The sequence below is a fragment of the Miniopterus schreibersii genome (genome assembly GCF_964146895.1).
Source record: "Miniopterus schreibersii genome assembly, chromosome: 18".
Classification (NCBI taxonomy): Eukaryota; Metazoa; Chordata; class Mammalia; order Chiroptera; family Miniopteridae; genus Miniopterus; species Miniopterus schreibersii.
Genome location: NC_138121.1, coordinates 27623048 through 27638690, shown reverse-complemented (window position 1 = coordinate 27638690; position 15643 = coordinate 27623048). Strand labels below are relative to the sequence as shown.

At 49.4% G+C, this 15643-nt stretch overlaps 1 long non-coding RNA gene across 1 annotated transcript; it reads left to right on the top strand.

Moving 5' to 3' along the window:
• Positions 1-2941: 2941 nt before the first annotated feature.
• On the top strand, positions 2942-4168 carry LOC308548100. The gene is made up of 3 exons (XR_013997576.1): positions 2942-3011; positions 3288-3428; positions 4106-4168. It is a non-coding gene; the product is annotated as an uncharacterized lncRNA (long non-coding RNA).
• The last annotated feature ends 11475 nt before the right edge of the window (positions 4169-15643 follow it).

Genomic DNA, 15643 nt, shown 5'->3' with positions numbered 1-15643 from the left:
AGCACCTCTCTCTCTGTCTCTCTCCCTCTCTCCCTCTCCCTCTCTCTCTCTCTTCAGAGACTGAGCCCATCTTTAGCAAAGGCTGGGGCCCTGTTGAGGTGGGAGGTCAACCCCCACCTCAGAGTCTGCACCCCAAGGTGGCTTCCCCCTCTGCAACCTGGCTCAGCCCTTCCCTGGCCTCGAAGATCAGGGGCAGAGTGATCCTGGAAATCCCGATGGACGGCTGACAATTGACTGTAAATCGGATCTAACCAACTGCAAAAGGAGAGCAGGGTTTCAGCATTATTTGTAGTGACCACATCACAGCCACCAGTGTAATGGGACATTAGTGTAAAAACAAAAAATAAAAGAGAATACTGCTAAGTAAGCTGACTTCTGTCACCGTCGCTGTGGCAGGAACATGCTGCCTCTGTCTGAGGACACCCGTCCGGGCAACGTCGTCCAAGACGGCCCCCGGCACAGATGGCCTCCAATGGGGCAGGTGAAGCAGCTGGGTCTGGGTGTTTTTTGTTTGTTTGTTTTTTAAACTTTTCTCCTTTCTGAAAGCTCTTTCCCAGGAAATATCCGTTGGGGAAGAAAGCAAGTGAAGGGAGATTCTTTCTATCATTTCAGCAATGAGGCTTCTTTTATTTGCAGACTTCGCTTTTCTAGCAGTCTTAGATTTACAGAAAAATTGAGCAGAAATAGAGTTGCCAGCTCATTCCCGCTGCCCCCGTGTTCTGTGTTTCAGCATCTCGAACTGGTGCACCGGGTACAGTTGGTGAGGCCGTGCTGGTGCGTGATTATTAAGAGAAGCCCGCAGCTTGCGTGGGGGCTCGCTCTTGGTATCGCACATTCTATGCGTTTTGACAAATGCATCATGTCAGGTATCCACCATCACAGTGTCTTAAAAAAGGGCCTCACTGCCCTAAAAATGCCCTGTGGGGATGAAATTTTAAAGCAACTTTTAAAAAAAAACAGAGCTGCAAAAATACCCTAGGAACTGGACGGCCCGATGAACATGTAAATGACATCCTAATCTCCTGGCGCACGCGGCCGGGGCCCCAGTGCGGGTGTCCGAGCCACGGACACCGGGGGCTAGAACTTGGCTCAGGAAGGAGTGGGGAATGTATGAGTGCACACATATATAACTGTGCTAGTGTATATACATTTTTTAAAAAAAGCAATGATCATGGGGATGCACGTGCTGGTCACTGCGTAGGGTCAGCTCTGCCTCTTGGATTTAGGAGGTGGGGTTTTGGGTGCAGGAGGCTTGTTGATTCTGGTTTACAAAGGATTTGCTGTCAACATGTTGCCACATGAGTGATGGTGCCGGAGGCCGGCTCGGAACTGGTGCGCACCTAATCGGGAACGGGCAGGAGGCGGCTTTCCCTCCTTTGCGCCGTCTCACCGACCCGCCTGCTGCCGAAATGCGCCCTCCCTCCCTGTGCAGGGGCTGTGCGAGCTCAGAGCCGCCGACAGGCAGCCTTGGCCTCTGGGATCCGGAGATAATAAAGCTCTCTTGCTTTCCAGGGGTTCAAACAAAGTGAGCGGTGACCGGGCCAAGTCCCGGGACAAAGCGTGCTCTGAGGTCCTCATGGCAGTGGCCCGCTGGAATGGCCGGCCACTCGCTGCTCCTGGCGGCTGGGCGCGCCCTCCAGGAGAGCTAAGAAGCCCGGCTTGTGCCGGCCTCTGTTCTAAAATAGATCGCACAGTCTCCAGCTCCAAGGTTTAGGGTCCCCGCAGATATGTGTGGATACAAAGGGACCCTATTGGGCCTGCGTGTGCCTGGCTGATTTGCTTTGATTCATTATTAGAATTCTCTCCCTTGCGGTGGGAGCTCTGAGACTCCTGGGCGCGGAGATGGTTGGGGCAGCAACTGTTTCAGTCTCCAAACGCCTCTTTGCTCTCTGCCACGTTTGCTCCTTGCCTTCCCTGGCTCTGGAGTTCAATAAGGTGAAATAGTACTGGTTTGTAATTTGTTCCTACGAGTGTGAGAACGCGGCCTCCCCTGGTCTCTTTGGGCCGCTGTTGTGTGCAGCTGGCCAGTCAGCTGAAATCTGCCATTAGGAACGCAGGGTCTTTTTGGGAACTGGTCTTGGCTGCCAAAATGGTTCTAAATATATTAAAAGTAGGTTAACTTACTGTGTTCCCTGCATTTATTCTTCCAGCTGAAATTTTCCTGACTTTTTTTTCCCCCCTTTCGTTTTATTAGGTTAATAAAACTTGGTTTTCGAGCATTTCTCTGCCCCAGGAGGGCAATGGGCCCCACGTCCAATTCATCAAGTGCCTAATGAGTGGCCTCGGAGGTCCCGGCCCATCCATTCCAGAAGCTCTCTGCCTCGTAAAGGTGAGGCCTATGGGCTGCACTGTATATTTTGTCTGTTGGTTTCCCAAATTCTCCTGCCAGCTCTACTGTCACTTTTCAGGATTTATATGAGGCCGACGGCACCGCGGGGGCTCCCCTCTGCAGCAGGCCCCCCCTCCCCTGCCCGCTCTTCACACACACCACACACTCCGTGCCATAAAATAACGTTTCTGCAATAAAATGAAATAGAAATGTGTCGATGCTAGCATTTTAGAACATTCCAGCAAAAGGGCTGTGGGAAATGCCTTCGTTTACATTAAGGAGGGAAGCTCTGCGAGAGAGGGGGGTAAAACAGTTCGAGAAAAGGCCTTCAGTAAGGAGAAATAGCCCGGTATTTAAAGTAAATACATTAAAAATAATGTGTGTGTGCGTGTGCGTGCGCATGTGTGTGCAGCCTGTAAGTTATTTTTTACACATACGCGTATACTACCCCTGGTAAATTTTTGGTGTTTTGGAGAAAGAACAGGGAAAGAAAAAGTAGATGTCACTTGCCTTCTGGGCCTGGAGTCTGGGCTCTGTCGCCTTCTAGAACATTCTTCCTTTTCCTCCCCCGCAGGCTCTCTTACCTTGGCCAAGTTGTCAGGACCCTGCCTGCTCCAGGCTTGGGGCTGTGTTTGCCCCGACATGGTTGGAAAAGTGGAATCTGAGCAACCAAGAGCTCCAGGTACACACATTAGCTGGCGACCCGGGAAATGAAGAGACCGCGACGGGAGCTCGTGGGGTGGGGCGGCCGCTGGGTTGTGGGGTGCCAGAGGCCTCCCAAATTTCCACACAGCAGCCTGGCCTTGTCAGCATTTGCATTTAGCGTCCTGGTTCCTCTTCTCTGCTCTGAGCCTCCAGAAAAAGCCTGGCCTTTAATTAACTGCACTCTCCCGGGGCATGCGCCATCGCTAATAAATTACTCTATATGACCTGTAACTTTTCCTTCCCTTCCTTCCAGCTGCCCGCCTGGAGCAGGGGAGGGAAGGGGCACGGAGGGGCGGCATGCTCGCTCTGCGTGCAGGAAACGGGAAAAGCTGTTTTGGAGGATTGTCCGCGATGCCCTCTGTTTTATCAACCCCCTGGCCCGCCCCAGAGCCAGGTAACAGGCCCCGTCTAAAAAACTGGCAGGGATTTGGGGCACTTCTTTTAACACCTGGGAGGTAGACTGTTGGGGCTGGTGGGGGAGTGGCGAGGATGGCTGTTGATCTTCTGATTGTCTTGCCCTTGAGAAGGTGCAGGCTTCTGGAAGGTCTCTGAGGCGCGGGGTGTGTGTGGTGGAGGGGTGTTCATGGCCCGCTCATCACGGGGAGACTGGAACCCAGCCAGCACCTCTGCTCTTCAACATGGGGAGACACAGCATAAACTGCACCTGGTGCAGCAGTGACCTCAAAGTGTCCACCTGCCCTAGAGCTCGCACCCAGCTTGGTGCACCCTCGGATGTGCCTCCTGGGCCAAGGATTTCAGGGCCGCGTGTCGGTGGCTTAGCGTCCACACGAGGGAGGCCATGCAGGGAGTAGGTCCCGTTCACACCCCTTGAAGACCCTCAACCAGGACCGGCCTTTCTCATTCCTGTCCCTGTTCCCTCGCTGGGTGGCTGCGGCTCGGCTCCTGTGCGGAATTTCTCACCAAGAGCTGGCCCTGCTCCCCCGCACGCCCCTCTTACCGGGCACTCGTGGCGCATTAGATTATCTTCTGAAAATATACTTTGAAGGGTTTTTGTTTTGTTTCGTTTCCCTACTTGACACTCTTGAATAAAATAGGCCATTTATCTTTCAGGCAGACGAATTTCAACAGTTGCACTGCGCACTGGCAAGAAGATCGCAGGCTCAATGCGTAGAGGTAGTTAAAAAATTTTCCATCACGGGTTTATTCTTGTCTCAGCTTTCCCCCCAAGCTTTGCAGCTTTCACCCCTCTCCCTAACTAATCCTCCCAACAGCCCCCCCCCCCCCCATGGATCCAGCCCACCTCCAGCTCCTCAAACTGAAAGGAGCATTCATGCCTGGGCCATCTGTTTGTTTAAACTCACCCTGTGTTAGTCCATGTTAAATGCAACAGAATGAAGAAAAGTGTAATTCTCTGTCGGCTTTTGATCAAAGAGAGGACTTTAAAAAAAAATTCGAGATGGATTTCTGAAGGACAATGTTATACACATTCCGTGTGTCTCTGAGCTTCAGTGTTTAGTTGATTTGGGAGGGAAAATCTTTTTTTTTCTCTCCCCCTTTTGATCCCAGGGAGAAAACACTCGCACAAAAAAACACATCTCTGCACCGCAAACATTGCAGGACGGGCACTTTACTTTAGACTCCCCAGCTGAAAAGTGCAAGGACATTGCCTTTTAATTCATCAACAACACAAGAGAATTTGAAATATGGCTCGACTGCAACACGCAAACCCTCGCTTGCTCCTGGGAGAATTCAAGGGGAAGTCACTCGGGGTCTGGGGCTAATTCGGGACCCAGGATGCTCGCCCCCTTGCTCGGAAACACTCACACGTCCACGCTCACTTCATCGATCTCAATTTCACGACCAATCATTAAATGTACATTTCTCCCCTTACTCCCTCAGCTTCGCAGCAAATGCAAATAAAACGCTTAAAATGGTTAACATTTCCTGTCACTGAAGGCATTCATTAGGGGTGGGGGTCGCTGAGTTTTAAAGTGGATTTTCATAGGAAAACTCATTTCAGATGAGCGGCGGGGACTCGGGACGGGTTCACGCAGCGAATTTCGGGGGCTGCGATAACCTAAACCGGTCGCCCTCCTTCAAGGGGTCCTTTAGATTATGCGGAGGCAGGAGAGCAAGTATCCGAAGGCGAACTTAGATTAACCTGGGGCGCAGCTCAGGTCACAGGAAAAACAATTAAAATGTGTTCTTCCCCCCCCCACCCACCTTCACTCATTTTCTTTTTATTGGAGAAAAAAAAAAACCACCCCAAATTTGGTCTTTTAATGTGTTGTGTTTCCTCTATTGATTGTTTAGCTAGTGATTTTGCCAACTTCCTGGATGTTGGTTTCTGGTTCTGCACAAAAGAGCCACATTTCCTTTTGGAACCGGGACCAGGAGAGAGCGGCGACACTGGAAGTGGTGAGTACTCCCTGGCCTTTCCCCTGCGTCCCCCAGACCCGGCGTGTGGGTCCGTCTGTCCGTCCGTCCCGTCCTGCCCTGCCTTCCCTCCCTTTATCTCCCAGCGGAGGGTCCCCGGAGCCCGTCGCCTGAACGCACCCGGCCAGCCCTCAGCAGCCTTCTCGGCTTTTAGGGAAAGAGCCTACAATTTCTACACAAACATCGGATAGGAAGGGGAGGGGGAGTGTGCTTGCCAATGGCAGTGACTTCAATTTTCATTTTAAGGCTCCGAAAGATGGAGAAAGTAAACAGAAGCAGGCTGGTTTATTTCAGGGGCTCACAGTGAGTCCCTACTGAATTTACCTAATAAAATAAATTTTAAAAAATTTTCATTTTCTCGTTTCGTTCCAGCAGAAAATGAGTTTGCCTTTATAATGTCCAGATCTTTCAAACTCTAGTGAGTCAGAAATTAAGTTACAAAATGTAAATACTTTGATATATAGATGAAATGAATATATATATGAAATGAAGTAATTTCTGACTGTAATGCAATAGCAAACCTGACTTTAGGCTCTTAGGACACTTAAACATTTTTTTTTTTATGATGTGTAATAAGAAAATATAAGCTTGAGTAAAAATGTTTCTTTTTTAAAAAATGGGTAAATTGTGATACTTAATAAATTTAATTGTAATTTTTATTTAGCATAAGGTGTCTATTTTTAAAAAAAATCTTCCGAACGTCTTGTCAAATGTTAGGAGGATTGTAAAGAAAACATGTGTTAATATCCTAGGCCACAACCGACTCCTCTCCTTTCCATGAAACTATTCCAGCGAGTATGGGAAATTGTAAAACAATGTCGTTCTCTCGTGAAAAGGATACCCTGGCTTTAATTACCGAGAGAAAGCAATTAATGCTCACATTTCAAGGCAGATTCAGTGATCAGTTAGGGGCAGGAAGAAAGGGGAAAGCAAGACGCTTATTTGCATGAGAAAATCCAGAAATCAACATTTGTAATTGTAGATGTATAATCGGAATGTGATTATATTTATAAGGAAAAGTTACATAAACTTCAAAAATGGTAGTTGTTTTGCTTAAGTGCCTGAAAAAAAATTTAGAATAATATTTGGGTTATCCCAGTTTTGTACTCTTATGTTCACAAAGCCTTGTTAGGTTAAAGAACTCCAAAGGAGTGGGGTGTGCGTGTGTGTGTGTGTGTGTGTGTGTGTGAGCGCGCTTATATGTGCTTTTCTTAAGCTCCTGGCCCCCAGGAAATGTAAGTAGAAAAAGGTGGGAGCTGACTAGTGAAAAAGACCCTTCATTCCAGAAATTCATAATAATATAAAACTTTTAGAAATTAATAGCACATTTCTTACCTTTTTTCCCTCTTTGGGAGTTTTTTTGTAGAGGGTAGGGTGATGGGCTAGAGCCAGTTTTCAAAACTCTTACAGCCCAGAGGTGTTCAAAACGGCTATTGCCACTTTCCTTCGCTTTTGATTAGATTATTTTGTTTTTGTTCTTCTGTCCCTGAAACGATGGCATTCTACACCTTAAATATGTATTTTTGAAGCTCTCTAATTCGGATTGCCGAAAACAGAAACCTTTGCCTTCTTGGAGAGGTTCGGCTGCTGTCCAGTAGATGGCGATGTTACTTCTAGAGTGATCCACGCGGGTGGGGGTGGGGAAGATAGAGACTGAGATTTAGCCCCAAATCACGTCAGGTCTCCCCTTTGCCTCCCCTGGAGCGCGTCCAGTAAGCTCTAAATGTAAGAAGAAAACCTTTTCAGAGACCCTGCCTGAAATGTGCAAACTATCCAAGAGTATTTAAAGTATTTAAGCCAAAAAATGTTAATTACCAAAATGTCTCACCCTCCTGAAAGGGCCTGAGACAGCGCCCAGCTAGAATGCAAAGAAATAATTCCTGGAAATGTTCAATATAAAAGCTAGTTCAATATTTTATCAGTTGCCTGTCTATGTTTTAAGAAATAAAAGATATCCTTACAGTTCCCCCCGATAATCATGAAGAATGTAGGTTACAGCATTGCATGGAGCTTTATGCGTACAAATGGCCAAGTAAAATCAGGCATGTGCAGATAGTGGCATCGGAATCTCACCTTCGCAACAGCGTTTTCTTTCGATTTGATGAGTAAGTGTGAGAATATCCACACTGGACATTGCATTTCATGATATCAGCACCTGCTAAAACAGCATCACCAGCTTCTTAGGGCTTTTAAAGCTCATCTCCCAAACTTTCTACTTTATTTCCAACCCCCGCCCCCAACATTTTTCGATCCCTATCTCTTGCTAAAGAGAATCCCTAAGAACGTTGAGCACTTTCTTCAACGTATTTAATATTGAAATTAAAATTATTTTAAAACATTTTTTTTGATGATTTTAATGTTTGGATTCTTCATGGAACATGCTTCCATAATTTGTAATCATTTGCCATATCGCTTTCTAATTTAAAAAGAAATAGAGCACACGTTGACAACACTTAAAAACACCAATTCAATAAGAGCAACAAAAGAGATTTTTTTTCCTAAAAATGGGGATTCATCAGATTCCAAATGTGAAATACTATTTAAAGGCATAGAAATATGTAAATGCAGCACAGTACAACGACTTCATCGTGTACGGTTGTTATTAGTTATGTATTGTTCTTAAAAATTTAATTGAAAGACATGCCAGCTATTATACCTGTAGTATTTACAAACTGTGCAAGTCACCCACTATTCATAATTCATGTCAATGTATTAGATGGTGCAAAAAGGCGGCAATTTAAATAAATTCTGTTCTGCTTTAAAGATTTGTCTTTTGGGGGGAAAGTCACTTAAGTATTAAGTGGCCATGAACAATGGTTAAAATGAAAATAAATCTTCCCGAAATTTAGTTCTAATTTTCTTGAGCAAGACACTAACTTATAGAAAATAAACATTGTTTATTGAACCATGTTTGTATCACATGAACCGTTATGAATTTGTATGTCCCAAGTACTTTGATTTTCCTGGTAGAACAGAGAGCTGTTTGCTACGTAGAAACTGAACAAAATAAAATTAGCAATTCTGGAGGGAGATTCATTCAGATTTGTGCAGGCCCAGGGAGGTGAACATACTAGAATTAACACAAAAAATTTTGTGTCACTTGGCACCTTGGCTTAAGGGATAATTTAATTACACCACCTATTAATGTTGACTTACGTTTCTGCTCTTGCCAACGTTCTTACAATCTTGTTTATTTCCAGCAATCACATTTGTGACAGCTCTAATAGGCCATTCAGCAGCGAACGTTTTCTCATTTAGTTGAAAATATTTCAGGTCCCAGAAACCCAGCAAGGAGAAGCACTTTCAGGCTTCATGTATATGACTAAACTGGTTCGGGGTAAGATTATTTCAGAAAATGAATTTAATCGGCTTATTTGACCACTTTCAGCTTAAAATATTTTTATGCTTTACTTTGCTAAACAGACTGGTAGGACCTCAGCTGATGCAAAGATTATTTCCCCTTCTGGGCTTTTTTTTTTTTTGGTAGAAGGGTAGAAAGTGCCCCAGTGCCATCTTTGCATATGGCTTTACAGAAACAGCACGGAGGCCTGTGTAGCCAGCAGGCCGTCGGAAGCGCACATCACCGGCGTGGAGTGATGGCGTGCGATTGCAGACTCTGGGTTCTGTATTTGTAAACTTTCCACTTTTTGTTTTTTGAGAAAGTCACATTTGATCTCTGCCAGGGAAGGTGGGGAGGCAGAGTTGCTTCCCTCTTAACAGCTGAATGCAATCAGGGCGCTTATTTTGTGTTGTGTTTTAGTTAAAGGTAAAAGAGGAGAGAAAAACACACCCAAACAAACCAGAAGACGCATTTAGCATCCAGTCTTCAACCCTAAACAGACTGTGCGGTCAGGGGAGGAAAAGAGCCTGCGGGACACAGCGCGTTCCCCCCTCCCGCTCCCCCCACGCGCTTCTCTGGGAAGGAGCCTGCGATCCTGGGGGCTCCACTGAGGGGTCAGCCAGCACGTGTAAGCTGCCGTCAGGAGAGAGAAGCCTGCGATCCTTTGTGCAAACAAGTGCCAGGAGCCCAAGTCCCTCCTGTCTCTCAGAAATGAGCTCTTCTGAGCTCTTCGGGGAAACCAGCGCTTGAGGCCACCTTTCAGTGGCCTTGCCGGGGCCGCGGCGGATTGGAAGGCGTCTGGGCAGGAGGCACCTGAGGGCCCCAAACATTCTGGGCTGGACCCCACAACGAGGCGTCGCCGTGAGGGAGACAGAGCGCGTTCCCCTCCCGGGAGCTGGCGCAGGGTCACAGAGCAGGAGCTGTCACAGCTGCAGTCCCAGGACGCTTGCAGATGTGGCCGCAGATCCAGCCTGGGCAAGGGCTCCACCAGCAACCCATGCTGCCGTTGAGTGACAGTGGCTCTCTCTGACCTCCTAGAGCACCCCACTCCCTTGGAACCCTAATCTTGGACACTCAGTCATTTTTTTTAAATCCTCACCCCAGGATATGTTTTTATTGATTTTAGAGAGAGAGGGCGGGAGAGAGAGTAGAGCCGATGGGAGAGAGAAACATTGATCCATTGCCTCCTGCACGCACGGAGACCAGGGGTCAAACCGGCAACCCGGGTATGTGTTCTGATCGGGAACTGAACCTGTAACCTTTTGTTTTGATTAATGAGTTGACTGTCTCCCCTGCCCAGAGTCTAAGCATCAGGCTTGTTGCATTCTTACGACAGGTCTGGTATTTATCCAGAGTCTGCAGTGTGGACAACCGGAGGGTGTCTCCCAACAAGTCACTGGGGTAGGGAATTCCCGAGGTGGCACCCCTGGTGTGGAGGGGTGGGGAGGACCGGGATTTGAATCCCGGCCAGTGGGTCACAGACATCCACATTCTTAATCAGGGCCTCATAGTGCTTCGCTGATCAATGTTTGTTGAGTGAATAAATGAACTGGTGAATTTGAGAGGCAGTGGGGTATAACGCCTAGAGCAAAGGTTTGGGGCAGGGCAGATTTGGGTTCAAATGGGGCTCTGCCCCTCCTTCACAGGTGACCCTCAGTGGATTCCTTAAATTTCCCGAGCCTTGGTTTCCTCCTATATAAAAATGGAGCTGGTAATCTTTCTTTTTCAGGCTGTGAGGATTTGAGATTGTGAATGAAAAGCCTGGGCCCCGTGGAATATGATGGATGGAAGATAGCATCATGAATGTCTCTGGGTCAATTCCCAGAAGCCCAGAAATAACCAGCCAGAGGGGCAAGGCCACCGGGCATCGCATCTCAGTCACCCACAAGCGGGGTGACCGTGGGTGAGTCTCTTGACTAGGCTGGGTCTTGGTTTTTATTCTTCTGTCATGGAAGGAATGAGAGCTGGGCAGTGGTAAAGACTGAATAAATGTCTGCTCAGCATCTCCACGAGGGCACTCCCATGTCCTGCCGCTCTCCCATGTTGCCTTGCCCTAGAAAGTGTGGCCCGGGATCAGCAGCATCAGTTGGCATGCCCTGGAGCCGGTTAGAAATGCAGAGTCTCAGGCCCTGCCCAGAGCTCTGAGCCAGAACCAGGGCTTTGTGAGCCTGGCCTGGCCGTTGGAGGAGCACTGCCCCGGGGCACTCGCCAGACAGAGGCCACCTGTCCCCGGGAGGCGATTGCCTAGTAGTCCACTCTCTCTGAACCTGCCTACCCTCAGCCCCTGCCCTCGTCCCTCCCACGCCACTCTGCACTGCGGGGGCTAAGAGGCTGCATTTCACAGGCTTTCTGCCCATCACCCAGCTTCTGGCTGGGTCTGGCTGGCGAAAGGCACTGGTGAGAGCTTGGAGGGGGGTCTGGAGGAGGGAGAAGCCAGCAGGGCTCCTCCCTCTCCTCCTGCTCACCGTCTCAGAGGTGGTGCTGCTCGCACCGACAGGCTCTCACCGACCCTGGCTCCTCTATGTCCCTTCAGTCCTGGGGTGCTAGCAAATTCCTGACCATGCTTAGCCCCTAGGCTCTCAGCTTCTCCATCGCCAGAGCAACTGGTTCTATGTATTGAATTCTCTTTGTTTTAAATACTCAAGGAAGTTTCTGTTTTTCTTGGTTGGATCTAGTGATCCACCCAGGCTCATGCTGCAAGGGTCTTGGAGTCAGAGGGTTTGGACAAGAGTTCCAGCTCTCCCGCTGACTTGTGCTGCACCCTGGACAGGTCACTCTTCTCATGCCCAGGATAGGAACTGGGCTCAGCGATGGCCCCTCCTCTCCCGCTCCAGCAGGCCCTCTGGCCCTCGCCCAGGCCTTCCTAACCTGTGGCAGGTAGAGTGCATAAATGGCCTTAGGTCTTCACGCCTTCCTGGGTCCAAGCCCTTTGTCAAAGATTTTGTAGCTCCTTCTACCAAGAGATGGGTAGTTTTCTTGTCCTTGGACTCTGGGACTCACCGTCTGGTTTGCTTTGCTCAATGGGATGTTAGCAGACATCACACAAGCAGAAGCTTGGAGAAACACCTGTTTCCACCAGTGCTCTCAAGCCTCTGCCATCAGCATGGGAAATGCCGTGTTGGCCCAAGGAAGGATGAGAGACATGTAGAGCCTAGTCGCCCACTCACTGCAGTGGATACCTACCTGACCACCCCACACGCACAGGCAATAAATGCTATTCTCGTGTGCCGTCAGGTTTTGTGTTTTTGTTATGCAGCATGAGTGTGGGCAGAGCTGACTGATACATCATTGCCAGGGTAATGAGCAACTCTTTTCATATTGCCCCAAAGGCATGGAATACGGTCCATGTGTGTAGACAGGTAGACCTAGATTGGGACTGTCCTGGGGAAAGTCAGTTTGTTTCTGTGGGTCTCAGTTTTGTCCTCAATAGAATGGGGATAATATTAGGACCTACCTCACATGTGGTTGTAGGGATTGAGATGATATATGTAAAGTACCTGGAACATAGTGCTTGATAAAGCTGTCATTGTTATGAGCAGAATTAACGATAATGTTATGTTATAAAAACCACCAACCACCATGATCTGCCTTTGACCTCCTCTCTCTGCTCCCTGACACATGCCCTGACTTGCCATTGCTCAAACTCCCCATGCCCTCTTATGCCCCAGGGCCTTTGCATGTGCTGTTCCTTCTCCCTGGAGTGCTGTTTCCCTCCCCTCCAGCTACTGAGTCTCCTCCTTTCTTCAGGACCCCACTTAAGTACAGTCAAGAACTGAAGAGTAATTATCTGAGTATTTCACTTCTTGACGTCCTTTGGGGCCGTTATACAGGGGAGGGAAAGAGTAGGTTTATAGTTTTAATACATGTAAATAAGACAATAATTAATAAACAATAACACAAGAATAAACTCTGTGTTTCGCGTACTCACAACCGTGGACTACTTTTGCCTTCCCCTGTATGTGCGAGCGTGTTCTTCACTTAACTGCAGGGCCCCTGGGCTTAGCCATCTCTGCCATCGTGGAGCCTGAGATGTCACTCACACCGGGGCCCACCTGATGAAACACTCACCGGCCCCCTTTCCCCTAAGAACATGGTGCTATGGCAGGAGAAACATCGACGTGGCAAAGCAAAGCTTTGTTATATCACTTCTCCACATACACGCGCCCTGTGAAGCCACTGCCTTCGCTCGTCGACTCAGCTGCGCAGCCGGCCAGCGGGCCGCAGGTCTTCATGGAGCACCCGCTCTGGGCCAGGGTGGCTCTAGGTTTACAGCAAGCGAGGTCGTTTCCGTCCACCAGGGAGGACAAATGTGTGCCTGGGAAAGTGCTTCAGGGAGGCTCTTGAGATGCCTGTGAGGGGTCAGCCAGTGTGGGGATGGGCAGATGTGTGCCAGGCACCCGCCTGGGTAAGGGGGCCGGTGGGGGGTGCTTGGGGCGTCCCAGTGGGCCAGCATGGGAGAGTGGACTGTGAGAACAGCGCGGTCAGAGAGCCTGGCTGAGGCCAGATCCTGCAGGTCAGGGGGGCAGCTGGGCAACACCAAGCCGTTGAGGTCTGGTCACCCCCATTTCACAGAGACATGGAGAGGCCATTTCCATCAGTCACATCCTGGGGAGGAAACAACAGCCCCAAGGGGCAGTCAGGGTGTCCCATTTTATGTCTCGGGAAAGCTGGAGGCTGGTTTCATCAAGGAAATAAATACATTAATAAGACAAAACAAATAAATAAAATATTTATTTTAGTGGATAGAGGTGGCCTTTTGGTGTCTGGAAAGAGACATAGAAGGTTGATTGGATCTCATTGCCATCAATCATCTCAGGCAAGAAGGAGGCGGGCCTGGGTACTTGTTTCCATGGAGACTGCCTGTCTCACTCTACTGTGTTCACTCGTCTATGATGCGGTGGGGGTGGCCGCCCCTCGAATTTGGGTGCTTGGTGCATCAGTTGGGAATGTGCAGTAAGGACGAGCCTAACAGCGAGGCAGCTGTCTCAGGCAGGGGAGGCGGGAGGCGGGCAGTCCCGGCAGGGACCCCTGCTCCCCCCCTTTTGGGCTCGCCATCACAAGGGGAAGGCCACACCCATGAGACTCATGTCCATTCCAGGAAGGGTAAAGAGTGGAAGGAGAAGATGCACGGTCTTGTCACCCTGGAGGGACCCCCTTCCAGCAGCTCACCTCCGCCGCATTGGCCTGGACTATGCCACCTACCACTCTCCACTGCAAAGGAGTCTGGGAAACTGCATATTTTTAGCCAGATCCATTGCCAAGCCAAATAAAACCAGAATCCCGTCAACAAGGAGGAATGGGGTGGGGAGCAGATGTGGTGAGGCAACCAGCAGAGGGCCGAGCATTCTGCCGGCACATCTATTACCTGCAGCTCTCCTGACTCAAAGATGAAAGGCTTTAAAAGAAAAAAACACACAAAACATTGACGAGATGTTTATCTCTTAGCATCCTGAAAGTTTCACTGACGGCCTCATTAAAAATAAAAAGAGTTAATGCGTTTTTACCGGTTGGGAAAATAAGGGATTGGTGTTTTTGGCCGCGACTTCCCTTGCAGATGGCTTCTTTTGCGACTCATTTCACAGAGAAGGACATCGAGGCACAGAAAGGTTGGGGGTTTTCCCAGAGTCACCAGAGTGGGGTTCAATCCAAACAAATCCCTCCTGGTCTCACATGGAAGCTGCAAGAGGTGGGCACCCACGGGGTGAGGGCGTGCTTGGGAGGAGCCGTCCAGTCTCATGATCACACCTCCTGGAGGGGATGCGTGTTGGACCTTGAGGTGCCCACTGCTTCCTTCTCCCTTCTAAAGTTGATCCCGGGTTTGCTGTAAGTTGGTTCTCTGCACTCAGAGCCTGGCCCTGGGAGGGAAATCTCTCTGCTTCTGGCTGAGAGCCTCTGCCTGGCCTCGCTGTGCTCTATGGGGCCAGAGAGGGCTCTCCTGTGGCCCACAGGGCTGTATGGTCTCTGATAAGAGCCCAGATGGGCCGTTGGTGGCCTGCATTGACACCCATCCCCACATGTCACACAGCGGTGGGCACTACGTTGTCTCCCGTAGGCCAAGGCTTCCTCATCTTGAGGCCCCTCACCAGGGCTGCTGTGGGGCTTGAGCGAGGAAGGTGGTCTCATGGTGCCTGGCTCGTGGGAGAGGACGAGAGCTGTGATCACCATGGCAATCCACTGGGTACAGGCCACTGGGTGCATGGGGAGGCATCCCTAGGGGAGAGGGGAGATTGGCCCCTCTCTCATGCTGTCACTGAGCCTCAGTCCCTGGCCTGTAATGTGGGAACATTCCCTAGGTTTCCCTCTGTGAATTTTAGAAAGGAAAACATGTCAATAGTTAACATTTACTGAGAGGTGATCATCTGCTAGGCCCTTTGCCCAACCTTTCACTGGATCGTCTCTTTCACACATCACTGACATCACACCACTTTCAGAGCAGCAGGGAGGAAATGTCTGCAGAGCTTCTCCAGGCCAGTCCTGTGTCAAGAGGTCCTCTGCGGAGTCCTGGCTCCTGGCACCCTGCACCTGGCACCGAGCAGGCAGGTCCCTGGCAAAGGGCCTGCGTCTTCCTGACTCGTGGACTCACTTGTCCGTGGTGAATAGGCCAAAGCCGTCCCAGCGTCTTACTGCAACGCCTTCCTGGAAACCCAGTTTGAAGATGAGTGATGAAAGAGACTGGGAAAATACAGCCTAGAAATTACATTACCGTAAACTTGTGTTCCTGAAACCGGGCTATCCATCAACGAGATCATATAACTGATAACAGCCTGCCATAAATGCAGAACACGAGGAGCCAGTCCTGTATGGCCATTGAAACTGGAGACCATTTTACCCAGTTCTGGAAAGTGGGCGTCTACTGTCCCAGGGACCCTGCT